Raw genomic sequence first — 15,211 nt, 5'->3', positions numbered from 1 at the left:
GGAGCCGAGCTGCACCACCAAGGGCTCCTTTGGCAGAAGGGCAAAAACCTGCACAAGCAAGGCACCAGGCTGCTCTGCATGCAAGTCCTGAGACCTGTGGTGTTGTTGCATGTAGTTTAAAAAGAGCAAGTGCTGGATTCTGCACCTGGGATGGGGCAACCTCAAATACATGTACACACAGGGGATTAGAGGCTGGAGAGCAGCCCCATGGAAAGGAATTTGGGGATTCTGGCTGATGGCCAGCAGTGCACCCTGGAGCCAAAGGGACAACTGTACCCGGTGGGCACCAGGTCCAGCACAGGTGCCTTCTGCTCTGCAATACGCGGCCTCACCCGCAGCACTGGGTGCGGGTTTGGGTGTTGCGATTTAAGAAGGACATAAAGCTGTTAGAGAGCATCCAAAGATAGTGAAGGCTCTGAGGGCAAGGTGTGTGAGGAGCAGCTGAGGCCCCTCGCTGTGCTCAGCCCAGAGCAGAGGAGCTGAGGGGAGGCCTGATGGCGGCTGCAGCTCCTCACAGGGAGCGGAGGGGCAGCGCTGAGCTCTGCTCTGTGTGACAGCGACAGGGCCCGAGGGAACGGCATGGAGCTGTGTCAGGGGAGGGCAGATGGGGGTGAGGGAAAAGGGTCTGCACCACAGGGCGGTGGGCGTGGAACGGGTGCACAGGGCTGTGGGCACAGCCCTGAGTGTCAGAGTTCAGAGAGCATCTGGACAATGCTCTCAAACATAGTGTTTGAATTTCTGGTGTGGTCCAAGGAATTGGACTCTGTGATCCTTGCGGGTCCCATCCAATTCAGGATATTCTGATTTTGTGATTTTGTCAGCTCAGCTCATCCTGTTCTTTGGCTCACACATGCGTGCAAGCCTCTGCATGAAGCTTCTGATTGCTGTTACAACAGAGGCTGGGTAGTGCAGAAGGATGCACGGCACACAGCGCTGCCCTGCTCCCACCAGCTTTAAGAACACGCTTTGAGCCCCTGGCTGCAGCAAAGCAGCAAATAGTATCTCTGGGGATCCACACTAAGGAAAGACTACCAGCTCAAAGCTGATGACGATGATTAAACAGATGGCAACAGCGCAGGAAACTGTTTCAACAGAGGAGGGAGCAGAGGGCAGATCCCAACATGTTGGGTGGCCATGATAACGCTGCGGTTCAGCGTCACAGGCTGCTAGCAGCCAGACATGGGGAACGGAAGGCAGTCGTTGCGAGGCAGACTGCAAGGTGGCATGGGGAGGCGGCTGCGTGGCTCTGATTCACCAGCAAGGCTGCGGCGGAGAGGCTGGCACGAAGCCCGCTTGTAGCTCCCAGTCCAACCAGGAGCGCCTTGCTGCCACCGTCACCCCACTGAGGACATCAAGAGCTTGTAGGAGACCACACAGCAGGCACTTGAACAAAAGCGGAATGAAATCACCGCTGCTGCCACCTTATTTGCCTTTTGTTTTTGAAAATCTATTGGAGAGAGAGAGTTTCAGGCTTTCCTCTGCAATTATGTAGAGCAAAGACCATTTAAATGCTAACAAAGAGCAACTCGTGATCTGCACAGAAACACCTTGCTTGGGAAAGCTTGAGAGGAAACAAGCAAAAGCGCAAAGCAGATGCTAAAACTGACAGTGACAAGGGGAAAGATACTCTGTGCTCTCCATCTGAGGAACGGGCAAGAGCCCATTTGCAAGTGCTGCCCCAAAGGTTTGTCCCTACCTGATCCTGCACTGTTGTGATGGAGCAACCCTTAAAAGCAGATCTACCCTAGGGGAAAGCAAGAGGCAGCACAGAACAGCTGCAGGGAGCATTCTCTGCCTGTGGCAGGATTAAGATGGGCTGCAGACTCACAGCTCAGCATGTCAAGCCTTGAGCAGCATTCCTGATGTCTGTTCTGTGTTTTAAAACCCCTGGTGAGGTTGGCATTATCCCAGCACCACATTCATTCATTTATTTATTTATTTATTTATTTATTTATTTATTTATTTGCAGAGATGCTTAGCTAAAGGCATTGTAGGAGGTTAAGCAGGCCACAATTACAATGGATACTGGGAAATTTTGTCTCAGTAGCTCTATCAGTAGCAGTTCTACGTGCACAATGTTATTTGGTCATTTGCAAAATTGAAGCCTAAGAAGTTAATGTAGGGTGAATGTAAAGGCTGACTTCAGCCTAACTTGAAGTTCTTCTGCCAGTTATTCCTTGTATCTTCACATTCAGTACTAATTCCTGGAGATGTGAGCATCCCTCAGCCTCGCGCAACTCTGGACCGGTCTCCTTCCACCAGCTCCTGCACAATTTCCAAAGCAAAAAGCTTTGCAGAATCAGGAGCTGAGGGGTTCCCTTTCATCTGTGCCTCAGGGAAAGAGAGAGCATCAGGGAAAGAGAGAAGAGCACCTAAACCCACCCCCGTCATCCCAGTGTGACAGCAGGAGGACTTTCCCTATAAAATTCCCAGAACTGTGGGCTGAGGTGTGCCATGCAGGGCCCTCATGCATGCCACCAGCCCTGTGCAGGGCATTCCCTTGGACACTTTCCCACCTTCCCTGTCCTTTGCTCGACACCTGCCAAGGAGGTGGTGTCTCACACTCACACAAGCTTCACATTACATTACAGCTTCCCAGAGAAAAGCCCAGCCCGTTCAGCCCCGTGGTGAGCATGCTCCAGCCCTGGCAGCTGGTGCATCCCTGCTGCTGTTTGCAGGCAATTAGCAGGGACGTGGGACAGGGTGAGGCTGGGCGAGGTGAGAACCAGAGGCAATAAGGACATGATCTGAAGCTATTCATGCTTTTTAATGCGGCTGTTTCTTCACTTTGATCACAGGGACAGCCCGGTGTGTGTGCATGTGTACCTGCCTACACAGACACGCGCACTGACTGACCCACCTACAGAGCCAACACATACCGGTGCTTGGCCTTCACACACATGGGTGGGTGTTTGTGCACACATCTACAAATGCAACATTAGACTCTTTTTGAGGTAGGGAGCTCTTGAACCACCACATTCAGCGAACTTACTCCAGTCCAAACCATGTTCAGACAAGACTGCAGTGCTTTGCTTTTGGAAACAGACTACGAAAATCAGACAGGAGACAGCAGTACTGCACTGAAGTTAGTGTGATGCTTTGCTAACTTAATCCCACCATCTGCTTGGTATCAGCACAGCCCGCAGCTCTCTCTCTAAGCTGCTCCATCCCTGCTCCCTGTGGTCTGTCAGATCATCCCAATAGCCAAAAGCTGCCCCAAGGTGCATCGCTGTAGGCTGCCAAGTCAGACACATCGCAGCACAACCGCAACCCTGCAATCCACTCCCTCAAGGTGCTGCCACTGTTGGGAAGGAATCAAATCCTGGCTGCAAAAACAAGATGAAGAAACAGCCACTTGCACAGCCATGAGCACAAGTGTGGCTGTTCCAGTTTAGACACTCTGAGTCTGTTGAATACAAGGATGGATCAGAGCAGCATTCACCAAACTCAATGTTTTGACTCAGTGTTTTCAGCATTAAAATCTGAAGGAAGGCTAAAAATCATCCCTCTCTGAGCAGCTGGGAAATAAAAGGCCCAGAGGGAGAACACCTTCCACATCATAGTTGCCACAGTGTTTGCATTACCAATTATAAATATTTAAAGATTTCTAGAATCCTACATTGTTCTTAACTTCTGTCATTTATTTTATATGTATTAAACTTATGTATTTGCATAAGTTTATAATATACAATGATATATAATGTAGTATATAATATATATGTTATAATATATTATATATATAATAGTCCTTTTTATATTATGTATGTACAATATTATATATAATACTTATATGTATATAAAACCTTTGGAACATCTGTTTGACCATCCACTCTCTGCTGATGCATCGCTGGTCTGATGTTTACATAAATGGGCAGTCTTTGGCCAGTAGAAGAGTTGTGTATAATGGTTTTTTTTTTTTATTACCTATATATAAAGTATTATTTATCATATAAAGTAGAATCATAGAATCATTAAAGTTGGAAAAGATCACTAAGATCACCAACTGTCAGCCCATCTCCACCATGCTCACTAACCATGTCCCTCAGTGCCACATCTATGAGGTTCTTGTACACCTCCAGGGACGGCGACTCCACCACCTCCCTGGGCAGCCTATTCCAAGACCTCACTACTCTTTCTGAGAATTGTTTCCTAATATCAAAACTGAACCTCTCTTGATGCAACTTGAGGCCATTCCCTCTCATCCTATCACTGTTACCTGGCACAAGAGGCCAACCCCACCTCACCACAACCTCCTTTCAGGTGACTGTAGAGAGTCATAAAGTCTATTCTGAGCCTCCTCTTCTCCAGGCTAAACAATCCCACCTCCCTGTGTTATTAAGTATTATCATTATGTATTATATAATGCATAAAGCATTATTATTATTATTATTATTATTACTATTATTATTATATAAAGTATTTATTAGGTATTTCACACACATACATGCACACAGTAAGTAGCTTCCCACAGCCCTAGACCCACTTTACAAGCAGCAATGCCCCAAGCCCCCTCCTGCTCTTCTGCTATTTCTCTGAGTTCTGCCTGTTTTCCTAACAGCCTCTAAGCCCTAAATATTTTTCAGAGTAACAAAACTCACTAGGTATCAAGATGCAAAGGGGAAAAAATTTCCACTCAAGCAGAGCACAGTTCTCAGCCATGGCTGTGTTCTGTGGCCATGCCAGAGAAGAATGGCTTCCTCAAAAGCCTCCCGCATGGCCTTAATCACCATCCTCCATCAGATACAGCTTTCCTCTGCCAGTCATGGAGAAGAATGGACCTAGGGAGAAGTGGCTAGAGAGCAAAAAGCAAGTTGGTGCATGCTGGTGCAGCGGGAAGCTTGTTTTCTGGCTGGCCCTGTTCTGAGGAAGGCAGGGGTGGATCTTGCCAAGACAGCAGGACTCGGGGCATCTGTGTGCTGTGGTGTGAGGATGGGTGGTAGGTGTGTGAAGAAAGCTGCTGGCAGCCCAGGGCATTGATTTTCACCCTACCACCCCACCTAACACATCAGTGACCCTCCTGAAGAGCCATCCCTGTCCCACTATTTCATCCAAAAGACATTTGAAGGGGAGTAGATCATGGGCACCAGCACCTCCCTGCTGCCAGGAAGGGAGCTTGGCTGCGATGTCTGGGCAGCAACAGAGTTGATATGTAATGAGGCTGTTAACATTACATTGTGACACACGTGCTGCCACTGGATTTCCACTGAGCGTGTGACTGTTGAGGAGCCAAAAAGAAATAATCCTTTAACTATGGATTAAATTCAGTCTGTTTGGCATCCCATCCTTAATTCAAGACGTTGGAAGAACATGGGCCAGCAAGGCATCCATTTTCTCTCCAGGAACATCCACATCCAGCCAAGATGTTTTCTAGCATGCCCGCAAATAAGTTTGAAGACTCTCAGGGAATGGCTGCCCCAAGCTAGAGCTTGCTTTATGCCTAGCTTACACTAGGTGCTCTCTTGTCTTAAGAAGCCATCAGACTATAAACATATCTATCCTTTCTTACTTTGGCCTCATTCTTGACAGCAACTTTGACCCAGCAGACATTAAAGACAACTCCTAGATGACTGCAGTTGCCAGCTGTGTTGTCACCCTAGTGTGACCTGGCTGTCCCTCCTGGTGCATAGGTGTGCCTACAGCCACCACACATACCAGCAGACAGCATGCACTTCTTTCCCTTATGTAAGCCAGCTGCCACTGGCGGGATGCTTAAGACTTGCTGTCTTACCTCCTATTCCTCTCCCTGGTTCTCCTTCCCTTTGAGTTTGCAGCGACTGAAGACCTCCAGAGCTGAAAAATAACTCAAAGGAAAGGAAAAACTGAACACAAAGGATGGGCCATGTGCTTCAGCCCCCACTGCAGGTGTTTCATCTGCTCTGTATCTTCTGGAGGCTGGAAGCCAGCGGTACCTGCTCCAACAAAGAAATTGTTTCAGAGGCTTTCAGGAGTATAGCTGCCAGCAGCAACCCCTGTACTTCAGTCTACACATCACTTGGCCCAGTCACTGCAGATTTTTTCCTCCTGCCTCTGCAGGCAGGAAACTACTCCTTTTCCTTTCTGTCACCTGTGATGAAGGCCCTCACAGAGCCTTCCTTCATTTACTCCAGTCTTGTTCAGGCTAAGTTTTTAAGGATCTGCCTCTCACAGCAGTGAAATGGGCTGAGCTGCAGGAAACCAATTTGATGAAAGAAAAAAATAAAATAAAAAAAAAAAGCCAGCAAATCCTGAAACAAAAACATGGAGGAGGAAGAAGAGGCAGAAAATTAACAAGACAGGTAGAAAAGGAAGCATATTGTAAAATTATGCAGAAGCCCTGTAACAAAATCAGTTATTCAACTATTTGTGAGGGCACCTATCTGCATTATTCATAGGGTATTAATTACACAACTTTTAATGTTTTTTTTGAGTCGTTGCCATTAAAGCTCAACACCTGCAGCAGGCAGCCCAGCAGCACTTTGCTGCCTCTCCCCCTCCCCAACACAGTCTATTCAGTTTTATTCCCCTGCCTAATTATAACAATTACTTTCTTATCCTCCCCTTTTATTTCCTTTTACCTGCATTGTCTGAGCCAGCTGTTACAGCTTTAATGTTCTTGTAGCAAAGTTGTTCTCTATAAAGACCCCACCCAAGATGGCACCGTGATATCAAGCTGATATCAGGTAACAGCTGAAATTAGCTCTCCACCAGGTGTTTTTCTGACAGCTCCTATCAAAAAGAAGATTATGGGTTTGTTTGTTTGTTTGTTTTTCCTCTGACTGCGGCATCACTCTGTGGCCTTCTCTTACCACCATCTCCTTGCTCAGCATGAGCTGCATGAACACAGACACGCCGTGTCAGGCAATTTTCCAGAAGTGGTGGGGATCCAAACACAGTGCCCTGGGAAGGGCTTAGATGATTGCCTAAGCACAGCAGTGTCCCAACTCCTTTCCCTGCCAAAATTCATGGCAGCAGGTGCCTAAGTGTCACTGAAGACTTGTGCTTACAGACTCCCTTGCAGCAGGGCCAGGCACCCCTGTAGTGCTGTCAGCCCTGCCATACATCCCAGATCTCAGTACAGGGGGCTGTATACACACTGTTTATTAATTAATTTTTGTGATCACCAAAGAAGAATATGTTTGTTAAATCTGGAAATATAATGGCAAGTTAAATAAAACTGGGAGGAGGTGGACTAATAATCAGCCATAGTTGTGCAGACTGTCAATTATGTATAAATTTTCACAGCCTGGTGGGATGCAGCACAGCCAGCTTTAGGTCTCTAATAAGCCTCAAGCATACAAAAACTCCCTCAGTAGTCAGTGGAGAGAAAAAGAGAAAACCTCAGTGTGCTTATTTCTCCCACACCAACCTGTGCCTTTGGGTGAGCTGAGTGTCCTGTGCTAACCAGAGAGTGAGTGTAGACTATCCGGATGAAACCCTAGGAATGGTGGTGACCAAAGTAAGGAGAGCTAAATCTCAACAAGGCTGTCTATGCTTTGTTCTTAAAACGGCCCCAGGACAGGCCAAAATATAAGCTCCTATGAAATGCTTCAGAGTATTACTGCTTATCTGAGAACTTTGCTTCAGGAGCTGGAAAACTGGGCTCATGATTGCATGCTGTAGACTCTTAAGGAAGGAGGATGACTGTGATGGTAGCAGAGCCACATATTTCATCTGTTGCATCCTTCTAGGGTGAGTGCTCCTGGTGAGAGTTTGCTCTCGAAACTTATTGTCTAGTAGGTTGGGTTGGGCTGAGCTGACCAGGCTAATGGACTAACACTAGGGGTAGAGTTATGATTATGGACAAGTACAGAAGGAAACAAAGAGCTCGGTTTACCGTTGTGTTAAAAGCAAGGACCAAAGATGTAGAGTAAGTCCTATAGGGTAAGTCTATAGGGTTAAATGGTTATCAACCCTTAAAAGCTATCTACCTTCACCAAGGTGGTGCCTGTGTAAGAGCTGGGACTTAGAGCTGGGACTTAGGGCTGCAAGGTTGCCCTAACGGATAATGCCCTGGGGGAAATGGGCTTGGAGGCAAGTTTTTGAGGAGCTCTAGATAATTCTGAATTTGGCTGAAGATTTCCGTGTGTATAGAAGCTCATGACTGGAGGGGTAGTCAGATGATTTGGTACAAGTGGATCTAAAGACGTTCAGAACATGGCCTAAAGTTGCAGCAAGGTGCCGCACAGGTTATCAGCGTGTGTTTTATGTTGGGCTCTTCTGCTAAATATAGAGTCTGGGTTAAGAACCACAGGATCAAAATAAATAACCCAAGCAACACTGCCTAGGTAAATTCAGGCCAATGGTAGTAATAGGGACTACTAACACTCAGCCTTTCCATTAATTCCAATCTATTTCCATCTGTCCTAGACAAAGATATTCCACCAGTGTTCCTGGCTCCAGCCTCATGCGCAGTGACTGTAGTTTTCTATACACTAAATACAAGCCATGATGCCTATTCAATGAGTTGAATCTGGCCCAGAATGATCAACACTGGATTTGAGCCAGGAGGCACCAGCTCTAATTTTACCCTTACAGAAAACCCCATTCTACTTCTGAGCAAATCAAAGGCAATTTGCCTCCACAGGATGCAACCCTTATCTTCTCCAGACAGGCTCTGCAGATGCTTAATTACATCAAATTTCAGCTTCTGCTCTTAACTCTCTAGTCCAGTGATCCTGAGCTGAGCCTAAATGAATTGCGAGCCTTTTGCCCCAGGTGATGCTAAATCTTACCCATGTTTTACAGGACTACAAGAGCCAAACAGAAGTTACTGATTTTTGCAAGCCAGCTTGAGCCCTAGCCCTATCTGTAATCTTGATATCCTTTACAGACCCTGAGACGATTCAAAATGAATAAGGACTCTCACCCCCATGATAGCCATCCTACTTTTACATCCGTCAGGACCCAGCACACAGAGCTGAAGAGGTCTCCAGCCCATGTGAAGCCAAACCCTAACCATCATGACTTCTGCCATGTTTTTTTCAAAGCACACCTGAACAAATCAAAGACCAATGTCTTCCCTCAGGACACCACCCTCATTTTTGCTTGTTTAGCCTTGCAGACATACACAACATATCGGCCCATGCAGCAATTCAGACCTTTCCATGCAGTCCATCAGACACATGAGCCACCAAACACCCACTCACATGGCACCAGTGCTAATCAAAGCCCAAAGGCAGTGGAAACTCCCCAGAAAGCTCAAGGCAGGCCCAGAGCTTTGTGCAAGAGGAGCTCGGGAGTTTCCTGGGATAATTTCCTGTGCAGTGTCCTCAAGGGTTTAATTATTTTTCAAAAAGACATGCTCCAGGAAGTATTGTGCTAAGATGAAGGCTAGGCATAGGAACATCAGGGTCTGAGAAGCCTAAGTGACTTGCAGAGCTTACATAAGGAGCTAGAGAGTTGGTATTAAAAAGAGAAAATGGCTTTTGCACTATTTTGGGATGAGGCAGGGACTCCTATGTATGTGTCTATGGGCACACACTTAATGCTTGAATTGGAAGAGCCTGTTTTCCTGCTATAATTGGCAAAGTGGGAAGGTAGGTTGGGAGCCAATGTCATACTATTGGGGTTATTTAGCCCTCTCCTCTATCTCAGTGAGCACTGTCTGGCCAAACTCACCATCATCTCCACCCCTGGAGCCTTTACAAATCTAGCAGCAGATCTACTCTTTCAGACCATGCCGAAGAGTCTGCCCAAGTGGTAACATACTTCAGCTCTGGCATCTGGTGTCTCTGCTCACCACCCTTGGGCAAGCAGCAGCCACTCTCCACAGTTGCCAGAAGCCTTCTATTACATATCAAAGGAGGAGGACCGGGCAGGATTTGGGATCAAAATAATGCATGGAAAATCCTAGTCTGCTGCTGCTGAATCATTCAAAGCTTGGAGGCTAGGATTAGAGATGGTGTGACTGGAAGCCAACAGCTCCAGTTTTTTTTTCTGGGACAGGGAGAATTTGCTGGGATACTGTTCCATGGCATGGTAGTTTTTCAATACAGGGTTGGCACTTTGGTCCAAACTCTAAGCTAAATGATCTATCCCGCAGATTTGCATAAATTCTGATGTTAGAAAGCATGGATGGCTTCTATGTAACTGTGGGGCATGTGTGGATCTCCTGGTTATACAATAGCAGAAGCAAATAACTTAATAGGTCTGTTGTGAGTAAAGCCTGCTTCAAAGGCTGGAGTTGAAACCCTGATTAAGAAAACCATGGGCTGAAGAGCTATGCTGATTTACACATTTTGCAACACCTCCCAAAGTGGAGCGACGACTGCTGGTAATAGAAGCAAGCGTCTCCTGGTTTGTCTTGGGGCATAAAGTGTTCTCCAGGCAAACATGGGCAAGCCTAGAATTGGGCTTAATTGTAGAGAAAGAGACAGCAAGGACTGAAGATCTCTTTATTGTTGTTTTCTCTTAAGCCTAGAGGTGTTGGTGCTGCCCTGACAGGAACTTACTGATCTGTTCAGCCCTCAGAGCCTGGCTGGTGCCTTTGGGTTGATCAAGGTGTTGTGGTTAACACTCAGACAGCAAGGCTGAAAGAGAGACCTTTTTGCTTAGTCCCAAGATGTCCATGGAGCTTAACCCAGTGTCCGCCCACAGCCAGGCTGTCCAGCAGCATCTTTGCTCCTCAGGCCTGGCACGTGGGGCCATGCAAACATCAGTTCCCACAGTTCTAAAGAGCATCCAATTGCATCTGCCATCAATAGAGGCTGACCTGGATGATCTCTTTGGATTTTCCGATTTCCAGTTCATTCATCTTATAGCTCTACAATTTGTGAGGTTAAAAAGCAGACAAAGCTTCAGTTAGTAAATTTACTGTTGCATGTTCCTCTGCTTAGATGTAGATAACCTTCCTCAGCTTCAGTTGTCTTTCTGCCTCTAGTTAGCATTGTTGGAAAAGACATTGAAGCCCATACCTATCATGAGGCAATACTGACTACAGCTAGTAAATTAACATTTTATTTCAGTAATCCTTCACATGAGAAGTACCGCTGCCTCATTTATGTACCCCCATCCACCTTCATGTGCAAATACAAAGCTCATGAATTTTAATAGATATTGGAAATGTTCACTGGAGTGAGAACAAACTCTTTTCATTGGCCACAAACATAACATGATGGCAGTAACATTTTTTCCAGCCTGCTCATTTTTTTTGATCCCGGCCTCTTATTTAATAATAAACCAAGCTGTGAACACACTGACTCATCTCTTGTTTTCTCAAAATAGTGAGAAGTTCTATTTATTTTTTTAATCAGTAACTACCTGAGAGAAAGGAATGTCTCATATGATAAAGGCATTTAATTAGTTTGTTTGCTGGTAAGAAAAATATGTAGGTGGATGTAGGCTGAATGCCAAGCCTAAGTGGTCTGGCTTTACTGACAGTTCAGCAGAAGAAAAAGATTAGACGTCATGGAAAAAATTACTCCCTGAACAAGAAAAGCTGGAGATGTTGCATATTTCTCTTCATGATCTAGCTTTGTAACAGTAAAAGAAACCACTAGCATTAGCTAACAGAATGCACAGAGGATGCAAAAGGGCCACAAAACAGCCAAAGTGCAGCTGAATCAGAGGGCTTTGCCAAAAACTTGTGAGTTCTTTCAAGTATCTAATTTTTCATTATTATATTTAATATTATTATAGCAAAAATGAGTAGCCCTTCATGTTTCCAGCCAGCACAAAGGCCAACATGCCAGCACTGTGCTCAGGGGCACTGCAAAGACTTGGCTATGCTGAATGTTTCTAAACGAACTCAAATCAGATGACTTTTATTTACAATGCAGACTGCTCTACAAAGCAGATTTTTTTTTTTTCTTTTTTTTTGGTAACAGGGTTAGAAAACAAACACCACTCTATCAGTCATCCTAATCTTTATTTGAACGCTCTTCACATTCCTGTGGACATGAACCACTTGAGATACAGCATGCTGCAGTCCCAGAACACAAACAAACCAGGAGAGCCAATGCAGGAGCACAAGCCTGTTTAGACTTTGGCCATTCTTACTGATGGCCACGTTTGCATTGCAGCTGCAATTGGACGTCCTTTGTGCTTTGTTCACAAGCAAACCTTTCTGTTTCACAGCTGCTGAAGACCTGTTCTCCATGTTTGAATTTGCACAACATCCTGAAGTGGAAGACTGTCTGCACTGAGCTCCTCTCCAGGGTATTTCAGACAAAGCTTTCCAGCTGGCTGCTACATCAGGAAGGTATACCAGCATGTTTTGGTTACGGTATCTTGTTGCAAGTCATCCTTTACTCTTTAGACTTGACCCAGAAAATAACCATCTGTCTTCATGCCTTTCTTGAAATCCATGATTCTTATCACAGTGACCTGTGTTACTGTGTGATCACTCAATTAACTGCCACCTTCGGATTATCGACTCAGTTTCCACTGGCCAGCTCTCATACTGAAATAGCCAGTCCATGATTTGCTGCCTTCCGTTTCTTAGGTGAGCTGTTTGCAGCCTATTGGCAGCCCAATTGCTTCTGCAACTGGACCTGGCTTTGGAAGAACCAGAGGTCTGTTTTTAGCAAGGTCCATTCCCTCATACAGGCATGACAACTGCCTTCAAAGAAGACTTCCATCCATTCTTTCCCATACCATAGGGGTCTGTCACAGATCCTCCTATCATATTTCCTTGTTTTCCCCTTGTAATTTGGTGTGTGCAATCTCATGGGTGTTTGTGCACATCTCAGAGGTGATGACACTGTTCGTTCGCAGTCTCATTGGCCATCCAACATCCAGACAGGTGTGTGTATGTTGATCCTAAATTGTCCAGAACAAACCAAGCCCAGCTCTCTCATTTTGAAGAACAGTTCTGACATCTCCAGCAGCTGCTCATGGAAGCACAGAGACATGCTGGATGGGGGAGGACAGAGAGGCGAACAGAGAGCAAGAATTCACACGAGGTCAAAGATAGCGTACAATGAGCAGATAAAAAATGTAAAAATTTCGAGTGGGTGGTCTGCTCCCGACTAGTGGATAAACTTGTCTCTCACCATTTTTCCTCCCACAGCCTCTTCTCTCATATGCGCTTCTCCTATCCCATTACGTCTCCCATTTCTTCCTCGCCCCAGAGAGACTTCCTACTTGTGCTGTGATGCAACTTCAGTTTCCTTGGGAGACGGTCTGGGATTCCTACCTGCATCAACAGCAATTGCTGCTGAGGCAGGAGCCTAGAGGCTTTGCCCATACCAAGGGGAAAAAAGCTGATGTTCCTGGGCCATCGGTGCAGCAGCTGCAGCTCAGATACTGGCAGTAGCTTGCTCCCCTTGACACAGCACCAGCAACCCTCATTGCTCCCAAGTAGGGTTTGCAATTAATTACGTTACCTTGTTGCACTGGGACTGGTGTTAGACACCTTAAACCTCAGCTGGTTACTTTTTCTTTTGGGGTTGCCAAGAAGGGGAAAAATGAGCCTGAATGGCTCCTCTAGGAGAAATGAGACGTGAAATCAAGATATCAAGGAATCATAAAATTGCTTGAGTTGGAAGGGATATTTAAAGGCCATAAAGTCCAACTCCCCTGCCATGAACAGGGACATCTACAGGTTGCTGAGAGCCTCATCCAGCCTAACCTTGAATGTTTTCAGGGATGGGGCATCCTTCACAAATCCTGATCTTACAAATCTGCCTATTACCCAAACTGCTATCCCAGAACGAGGCAGTGGCAGCAAGTTCTCCTTAGCACAATCACAAGCTGTTGTCTTGCCAGGAGGTGCAGGGTCCTCCAAGTTAATATTTTCTTTCATATTTTATCATCCTCTCTGGGTCACATCATCTCTGGCTGAATGACACAACCACCATTATGCAACACATTGCCTGTGCTCACACTAGTGTGGAATCCCTTCCTTTCCTTCTATTCCTCTCCCTAGATGGTGAGCTTCTCCCTCTACCACAACCACAGCAACCACAGCTGCTGCTTTCCACCAAGAAGAATGCTTTGCACACGAACAAGTCCCACCACACAGAACAACAACTGAATCACCTCTTTTGCTGGGTTGACTCTACCACAGAAGAGGGAAATGTCCAACCTGTGGTGCTGTCAACTTTACCAGACCCAGCATGGACCCCTCTAAAGTCCCATCTTTATTCGCCATCCCACCACTTGATGTTCCTCTGGCCTCCATTTTCAATCCCTGCTCTCCAAAGATGCTCTGGGACCTCCACTTCCCAGCTCCGCACAGGTTGACAGCTGCACTTGCATCACAGATCCAGGGCACTGTATGGAATACAGGTGGTAAGGAAATACAGACAGGGTAGGCAGATTTCTGAAGACTTCGGGAAAAAAAAAAAAAAAAGCAACAACTCAACATTCCTTATTTTTATTCATTTGAATAGCATGTTTTCATATATACACCATATATTTTTATTAAGAAAAACCTAAAGTAAATGAACTGGCTGATGGAATGTTGGAAACTGAGAGTGAAAGGAAAAATAATAAAAAATGAGAGGAACCATTAGAGTGAGAATGTTTCTCTTTGAAACACATGAAGTAGTATCGATTGAAAATACCAATTAGAGATGAAAACAGGAATGAGAATTTCATTTTAGTGAAATGCATATTGATATGAGTATCCATTTCGAATCCATTAAAAAGTTTTGTCTATAAAAAATCACTTGCAAATAGCAAATTGTAAAGCCCATCTAAGCCCATCTACTCCTATCTTCCCACATACTTTTTTTCTTCCATTCCATTGATGATTTGGAGAAGAACAGTGTATTTTCCAGCCATAGAAGAGGTGAGTAATGTCTCAAAGGCACAAGGAAGCATGGTTAGAGGTGCAGTGCTGACAGAAAGAGAAGTCAGAAGTGAGAGGACTGGAAAACATAATCCGTACAGGAGAAAACAACTGCTTGATGCTGACAGTAGGAAGCTCATGCTCAGCTTTCTCTCAGATGTTTTCCAAGCTGAGAAATAAGCTAGTTAATAACCTGCACATTTCCTGTACAGTTCACATGGGAACAGCATCATTTATTTAAACACCGAGTAATATGCTCCCTATGTACATAGGTCAAAGGCACTATTTGAAAAGCAACTATTGATCCCAAGATAACCGCTTCATAAAATTTCATACAGTTAAATATTGACACAAGGGAAAGAATCTACATCTGGGGCATTTTTCACTCCTTAAAGCCACACCTAATTATTTCTCTCTTTTACACCTCTTTCTCTCTGTCATTTAGAAACACCTTTTTTTTTTTTTTCCTCTCATCTTTCTTTTAAGACAACTTGACTT

At 45.4% G+C, this 15,211-nt stretch overlaps 1 long non-coding RNA gene across 1 annotated transcript; it reads left to right on the top strand.

Annotated features, from left to right (window-relative positions):
• The first annotated feature begins 7,176 nt into the window (after nt 1-7,176).
• LOC149919947 (uncharacterized) lies at nt 7,177-9,131 on the top strand. The gene is made up of 3 exons (XR_016469763.1): nt 7,177-7,435; nt 7,564-7,668; nt 8,347-9,131. It is a non-coding gene; the product is annotated as an uncharacterized LOC149919947 (long non-coding RNA).
• Nucleotides 9,132-15,211: the final 6,080 nt, after the last annotated feature.

The sequence above is a fragment of the Phasianus colchicus genome, chromosome 1 (genome assembly GCF_987193195.1).
Source record: "Phasianus colchicus chromosome 1, bPhaCol1.hap1.1, whole genome shotgun sequence".
Lineage (NCBI taxonomy): Eukaryota > Metazoa > Chordata > Aves > Galliformes > Phasianidae > Phasianus > Phasianus colchicus.
This window is presented reverse-complemented; position numbering and strand designations above follow the sequence as displayed.